This window comes from Ischnura elegans, chromosome 1 (genome assembly GCF_921293095.1).
Source record: "Ischnura elegans chromosome 1, ioIscEleg1.1, whole genome shotgun sequence".
Classification (NCBI taxonomy): Eukaryota; Metazoa; Arthropoda; class Insecta; order Odonata; family Coenagrionidae; genus Ischnura; species Ischnura elegans.
Window position 1 is genome coordinate 92,474,555 of NC_060246.1, and position 6,611 is coordinate 92,481,165.

At 41.1% G+C, this 6,611-nt stretch overlaps 1 protein-coding gene across 1 annotated transcript in view; it reads left to right on the plus strand.

Annotated features, from left to right (window-relative positions):
* Positions 1 to 6,611, plus strand: part of LOC124165975 (adenylosuccinate lyase) — a 400,694-nt gene that overhangs the window by 357,675 nt on the left and 36,408 nt on the right. The window lies entirely within an intron of this gene.

Sequence of the window (6,611 nt, forward strand, 5' to 3'; positions counted from 1 at the left end):
TACTATCTTCCGTTTGGTCTGTCCGATGTAACTAGACCCACATGAACACGGAATCTCATATATGCCTTCCATTTGTAATGGGGGAACAGCATCAATGACGGATGGAAGTAGGTCTCTGATCTTCCTCAACGTGCCAAACCTGGTTTCAACGTTGGCTTTTCCAAGGATGCGAGCAATCCGGTCCGTTGTTCCTGATACGTAAGGCAGAACTGCAAAAGCACTTGGTTTTGTTTTCTCCATCGGGGCCTTGACTTCCCTTAAAGCTCTCCTAATGAATGAATTAGCCTATCCGTTTCCTTTTAAAATAGAAATAAGATGTTCCATTTCACTTTCTACGCTATCTTCATCAGAAACGGCAAGGGCTCTATGTCTTAAGGTCTTGATAACGCAGGACTTCTGACGCGGGTGATGGTGTGATGCCGCGTTTAAGTACCTATCTGTGTGGGTCTTCTTCCTAAAGACCGAATGTCCCAAGCTTCCGTCTTGCCTTTTCCTTACGAGAACATCAAGAAACGGTAAGGAGCCATCTTCTTCGATTTCTTTGGTGAACTTGATGTTATCATGAATATTATTCAGGTGTTCATGGAAATATTCAAGAGCCTCTTTCCCGTGTGGCCAAATAACAAAAGTGTCATCAACGTATCGGAGCCAGCATACCGGTTGATATTCACTTGATGAAAGAGCATCGGCTTCAAACTTCTCCATGAAGAGGTTAGCTATGACCGGAGAGAGAGGGGATCCCATAGCAGCTCCCTCTACTTGGGAATATATTTCTCCGTCGTAGCGAAGATAGCTGTTTTTGAGGCATAATTCTGCGAGATCGGGTACATAATTAGGGAGCCCTTTCTGAGTTAGTTCCCTTAAAATCAGAACTGAATCATTAACCGGAACTTTAGTAAAAAGACTCACAACGTCAAAACTGACCAGAATATCATTCTCTGATGTTCTTAAATCCTTTAGTAGCTCGATGAAATGGCTTGAGTTTTTAACGTAGGATTCGGTACTCCCAATAAAGGACTGAATGTCTCTAGATATATAGCGGGCCAAATTATACGTCGGTGAGTCGATAGTGTTCACAATCGGTCGCAGAGGTATTCCTGCTTTATGTATTTTGTAAACTATATCTATTATGTTGATGTTATCAATTGACCTTTCAAAAAAAATACAATTGGCTCAGTTTCGAATACCCACCATAACTTCAGTGCATCAAATACGCGTGAATTAATCCTACTCATGAGCTACGGGGCCACATACACATTCCGTGTTCACGGTGAGTCCAAATATGAATCTGAAGAGAGGAAATCCTCGCCACGGAGCTCGCGAGAAAGCACTCCCTCGGCCCCACCTGTGCGTGGACGTGAGTTTCCTCAGAGCATTCTATTCGCTAGGGCATTTGAGCCTGTAGTTTGACTCCTGTCTCGCTAGCCCGGTCGCCCCCGCGTCCGTCCTCGTCGGCTATTGCTGGCGTACTGGTGAGGGATGCAGGCTACCTCATGTGCCAACCTTCCAAGTTTTTACCGACCCTACCACATCAGTTAAGTGGGGCTCGTGGGTGTCTACATACTTTTGAAAACGATAGTACATTAACTCGTACGTGTTAATGTATCGTGTAAACAGGCCTTGAAACTCGCTATCCCCTCTTTCGAAATCACCCATTCCCGTTCTGAATGGACACCTGACCCGTTTTCATCGTGAACTCCCGAGTGCTCCCTCTGCGTTACGTTCGTGCGGCCGCGTCATGCTCCGACGAGTTCAAGTCCAGCGAAACCCCGGGGAAGAGACGCCAATCGGAACGAAGGTCACGCAAGTGAAAGGGGTGTCGACTCCGTGGCTTCCCAAAATGAGTTCACGAGTAAGGTAATATATTCAAGGGCGCTCAAAGTGGCGGCGCGGTACCCAAATCGGGGGGACTGCATAGAGGAGGCCCAATTCCATCCCATGAGAGGCTGATTTCTGTTGCCACTTCGGACGCATTTAAATCTGTTTTCAAAAAAGTCCGCGGCGCGATTATGAGTGCAATGCGATCCACTTCTTTTTTTCCAATAGTTCGCATTATAATTTTTACCATTGCGAGCAATAGCATTGAAAAGTTATGAATTTGATAAATAACATAATGAATGTAAATTTCGGTTGATATCCATAATTATACCTTATTTCCCCATGAAATAGGGTTGTTTCCTTCATCAAAGAAAACGAAATGCATTGATTGCCATTCGTTACCCACCATTAGGGTTTTCATAATATATAAATTATTTGGTTTTAGAAATCCCAGTTTAAACGAATGGCAATGGTCAATTTTAACCTCATTTGAAAAAGGCCAGATTGGCGCCCATGCGATTCCACTCCACGTGGCGTCAAGGGACCTAGTTTCTACACGAGAGGATAGGAGTTTTACATCGTCTGAGATTACCAAGGCATGCATGAGTCACAGAGCTCAGGGAAAAATCTCTTAATAATCACTTATCAAAATTGTCTAAGGTCGGAAAGTTTCCTTCGTTTGATAGGTTATTAATAATCCTTAATTGAGCCACGCGCTACCTGCAAGCTGGGAGCTCTGGTACCTGCTACCAGCCTGCATCGTAGCCGCGCTCATAGCCTCGCACCAACGTGGCCTCACCCGGCGGCAGCCGGAACCAGAATGACGTCACACGGTCTTTTCTCAGTATTCATACATAGCCGTCGCGTTTTCGCGCTCTTGAAATTTTTCTCTTTTCATTTAATCGCGAAAAATAGATACCTTCATTTAAAAATCTAAAAGTGTGGAATAAGTTCTCCAGGAGTAATAATCTTTCGATATAGGCAATAAAAAAATAATAGGAAACCACCCTATTCATATCAGTTTCCTGACAGCGACGCGAGTGGCGAATTCTGTAAGCTCATTTAAATGCGCGCTGGGTGACAGCACATACAGATGCCGATTTGAGGATCCTCTTTTGTTATATTCGTGACCCAAATGCTGAGGCCGATGTTGTCACTCCCGAGTTACTGTAAAGAACCAACCTTCCTAGGGTCATCATCATCAGCCAACAATCCTAAGGTTGATTTGACGCAGCTCTCCATCATGTCTGATTAATTAAAAATTGGAGTTTCTGCGACTCCTCGAGATAGTAATGTGGTGGTTTCCCCTTGTCTTACGCATCGCAATACTACAGCCGTTAAAGGAAATTTTACCACGTATGCAGTGAAACGCGTGTCGCTGTACTGAACACTGTGGTGTATTTAGCCTGGTTTTTTTATTTTATTCATCCGTTAAATATTTCGGAAACTCGAAATACGAAAGTACTACGCGTAAGTAAGACACTACGATGAAAGCGTAGCGTCTTACTATAAGGAAGGGTTAGATCTATCAGCTAGTTATCAGAGAGGTTAGGGTCTGCTGAGAAATCATTTTTTGGCGCGACGGAGTTAACGTTTTTTCAACTGTCAAAAAAATTAGATTAACAGACACGTTATATCCTACATTTTTCCTCTACCATTTATTAGTCTGGAAGGATTAAAACACCATCACCATGTAAGTTCTTGTATTTTTAATCGAATAGACTCACTCACTTATTTCACTCACTCGTAGAGTCGGTAAAGGGCAATTAATGATTAGATTTCCTTTTTATATATTCAATCCGTCAAACAATAAAATCCGTAGATGGGTGTACGTATACATGAGGCAAAATTTTGGACTGAAAATATGGAAACGGAATGGGCGTTGCCCACCTCGGAAAGGATGAGAGAAATTAGAAGTGGGAAATTTTTCCATTTCCTTGACTGTGATTTAAATTTATATGAGGCATGTTATAAATGAGTTTCAGCGTTGTCACGCGTGATGTCGGGAAAAGGAGTTTTCGCGTGCACGGCGCCTTGTCACATTTTGCTCCGTTCTCGTTAAAAATAAACTGACTGGAAAGAAACGCTTAGTTAATTTTAGAGTCACAAAAAATCTTTTTTGCACAAAAACGTGGTATTTGTTCTTGTTACAGTCTGGTAATTCAAGTAAAAGAATATTTCCCCTTACCCAAGGATATCACCCCTTAGAATTCCATAAAACAACATGAATTTATCGAATGGGGGAAAAAATATTAGCAACGGTAATTATCAGTTGGAAAAAGAGAGGAGATGAACTTGAAACATTTACCGAGATGGAAAGACTAATTCTGAAAATGCGTTAAAAATTTAAATGTTGATATCGGATGAGGAAAGACAAAAATAATGCTCGTGTTTTGAAATGAATGTCGGAAAATTTATGGCATGTTCTCATTCTTAGTTATTTGCGTTAGTTCTTACTCTTAATTATTTTTTTCGCATTCTTCTGAAGAATAGCTTTGATTTACTCATATATGTGGAGTCATTTTCTGCGGAGTAGCATATTACCTACCTAATTCACTGGGTAAATGTCCCCATTAGAGGTATGTTTCATCAAAAAATTTCCTCTTTCACAACATACCCGCGCTGATATCAGATCTGATGGTAATGTTGTGTGGATGCTTTCAATTCATCGCTGCCCATGTGTCGCAAGCACTCTGGTTGTCATGCATATCTTAATTTTATTGCCGATAACAGAAAATTTTGCGTCACTGAAGAGTATTTCAATGCCCTTCACATCGTATTGTAATTAAAAAGAGAGATTATATCCATAAGTAAAGCCCTCTCGCCCTTACTTAGTATCCCCGTCATGTGTTGGCCGAATGAAACGGTCAATTTTCCCGCATACTTTCTCAACGGCGTCATGTTATATCCCAAAAGTATTCACCAACTCCCATATCCATCGTTGTTTATTCAATGATTCTCTTTTATATTCATTCATTTTCATTATTCAAATTTAATTATGCGTTGGGAAATATGTAAGTGCCGCATTTCTTATGAAATGACACTCTGCCACTAAGGTCCACAATAGCTTCGTTGTGAATTGAAGCTAAAATGGGGAATAGAAATTGGAAAACTTTATAGATTTTCCCACGATATGGTATTTTATGTCCTGTATCTTTATTCTTATTAAGTTAATCATAGATAGCTACTGTAAAATCATGAATTAATTTCTGGTACAATTTCTAATGTTTAATCCTAAGTAATATTGTGTATAGATAAGGCTCTTATTGCCACTTGAATATGTTGGAAAGCCTTGAAAATGAAAATTATCCCGGGTAAAAGATGATATTTTTTATTCGTACTCTCAACTTGATTACAAATCGATAAATTATTAGTTTCTCCTAGCATCAGAGACCTCTTCCTCCTTTTCATATTCTTGTGTGCATTTTAGTGTTGCTTGTGTTTTTCGTTTTGAATTTGTTTGGCGAGGAATATTTTATCTTCCGGGCAGTGAAACCTATAATATTCATGCAGGGAAGGATTGATTACTTCTAGTTAGTGTTATTGTAATCGGGTATTTTTTTATTTTGAGAGCTTGACGCAGTTAAGTCGCTGCTTGAAGAATTAAAAATAGTTGGATAACATTAAATCGAGACGAAATCCGTTGAGTATATTAGGTTCTGTTAAGTCTATATTAACCTATACTTATCCAGTCATTTCTTATTCAAGATGCTTCAAACGAATGTCTGTGAGTCAGTGGCGGACTATGAGTGAGGGCGGGGAGCGGCGACCCCCATAATTTCTGGAAAACTGAAAATATGATAATGTTAAAGGTGGCTCTCCAATGAAAGTTTTTATTTCACCGGCTTAACAGAAAAGGTTTTAAAATAAATATTTATACATGTCGAAAACCCAGTTGTCTACCCATATCAGACCTAAAACCCATCATCACTGAGGTATTACATGTTAGCAAAGTGCCACGGTGAGTTATGGACCACTCGCCACTCCCACCAAAACAATGGCCTCAATCCACCTTTGACTGAATTGCCTCAAAATAAAGGGACTCAGTGCTATTTTGAAACTTTGAAAACAAGAGTGTGATGTTGATTATTTCAGTCTTGTTAAAATAAAATTATTACTAAAAAATGCACGTGGATGCCACGTTATGACGGGAAAGAAAATTCGAATGCCTTAACAAACACTTGTGTTCTAATTGTGCGAAGTTGTTTCGACAAAAGGTTGCAATTCGGTATGAGAAAATCATTTGACTCGCCTATATTTAAACCCATATCAACCAACTGCTGGTGAGGCATGCTGTACCCTTTTTCCCAGCTGTTAGCGGCTGGACGGTAAAGAGCTACTACCCAATCAGAGGCGCTGCCCCCACCCCTCCGTTTTCCCCTCCCTGTGACCAGCCAGCGTTGCCAGTCCCTGTAAATAAATGTGTGCGAGGCGGAACGAGCGGTGATAACCAGCAACAATTCGGCAACGCTGTGAGCTGTAGAGCGATGTTTACTGCGCGGCAGTCAAAGAGAGACTGAAGGCCTCTTCACAATTCTTCGTGCCATTCTTCTGTGATTGACTTGATTAGTGAAAGGGATAAAAGCGCGTTCAAGGTCACCCGCCATCTGTTTGGGAAAGGAGTATACCAGTATCAGCTTACCATCAGTGAGCCGCGAAAAGTGATGAACTTTCCTTCCCCCGAGAGCAACGGCCTTAATCCGTCCCTGCAATGAGTGTCAGTCAGAAAGAATAGTTACACTAATCATGACCAGTCAAAGAAACCAGAAACGCTATCTTTCGGGCCTCTTATC